Source organism: Colobus angolensis, unplaced genomic scaffold, assembly GCF_000951035.1.
Source record: "Colobus angolensis palliatus isolate OR3802 unplaced genomic scaffold, Cang.pa_1.0 Scaffold460, whole genome shotgun sequence".
Classification (NCBI taxonomy): Eukaryota; Metazoa; Chordata; class Mammalia; order Primates; family Cercopithecidae; genus Colobus; species Colobus angolensis.
In genome coordinates, this window is record NW_012118044.1 from 81291 (window position 1) to 82544 (window position 1254).

At 39.2% G+C, this 1254-nt stretch overlaps 1 protein-coding gene across 1 annotated transcript in view; it reads left to right on the forward strand.

The window, feature by feature from the left end:
- LOC105523415 (ankyrin repeat domain-containing protein 20A2-like) overlaps positions 1-1254 on the forward strand; it is a gene marked incomplete at its 5' end in the record, with an annotated part of 97325 nt that overhangs the window by 62246 nt on the left and 33825 nt on the right. The gene's annotated exons all lie outside the window — the stretch shown is intronic.

Consider the following 1254-nt stretch of genomic DNA (forward strand, 5'->3'; position numbering starts at 1 on the left):
GCATTATTATATTCTGTGTTCAGACAATACAGTAAGCCAGAGAATTGAAGCTGTTAGAAAGAAAATCAACAGGAAAGATAAATTGACTTTTCATAAAGCATAAGTAGATCCTGACAAAGGTGTTCATGATCTTCAGGTTGACTAGCCTGAGATGGAAGAGGAGAGGTGGATCTTGCTGTCTCTGGGTTGCAGAGACAGAAGAAAATCTGCATATAAGTGAATCCCTGCTTTTCAAGGGCAAACTGTATTACATATTGGTGTGTGTCACTAAGAAAGTAACTATCTTAGAAATGGGAACTCAGCAATCCCTTTCTGGTACCATAAATAAATAGCGATAAGAACTGTAGAACTGAACCGGTGTGCACCCATACAAATAGGAGACTATTTTTTGAAGACAGCTACTGAGCACAGAAGACAGAAAAGCAATTCCTTCTTGAGAAGCACAAGTTATATTACATATTCTTACCACAAGCAAAATGGTTTTATCTGTCATAGTTTACACACACACAGTTTACACGCACACACACACGTACATGCCTGTGCACACAGACACAAAGTTAAAAGTCCTGCTGATTCTTAGTGACCAAATCCAACTGTTCGCAGGGAGCAGTGGATAACACATCCTATAGTTTGGATGCAATTCTTTGGACTTTTTGACTTGTTTTGTGATGAACTGCTTTTAATGGATGAACCATGTTTTCAGTTTTAGGAGAAACACAGAAAAAGATTAGAAGCAAGCAAACAGAAACTCTATGATCAGTGGTAGACTGTTATAGTACGTTCTCAATAGTACTATGTTTTTCTCCAGTTATACAATTTACTTGAATGATGCACAATTAATGCATTATTATTATTATAGGAGATGGGGTCTTTCTATGTTGCCTTGGCTAGAATACCGTGTCTATTCATTGGTGCATCCATAGCTCACTGTAGCCTTGAACTCCTGGGCTCAAGCAGTCCTCCTACCTCATCCTCCTGAGTAGCTGGGACTACAGTTTTGTGTGGTTACATCTGGCCTGATACACAATTATTTATTTATTTATTTATTTATTTCTGATACAGGGTCTCCCTCTGTTGCCGGTACTGGAGTGCAGAGGTGCCATCTTGGCTCACTGCAACTTCTGCTTCCTGGCCTTAAGTGATCCTTTCACCTTTTACCTTACCTCCCAAGTAGCTGGGACTACAGGCATGCACCACCACACTTGGATAAATTTCTTTTTAAGGTTTTTGTTGTTGTTGTTTGTTTGTTTGTTT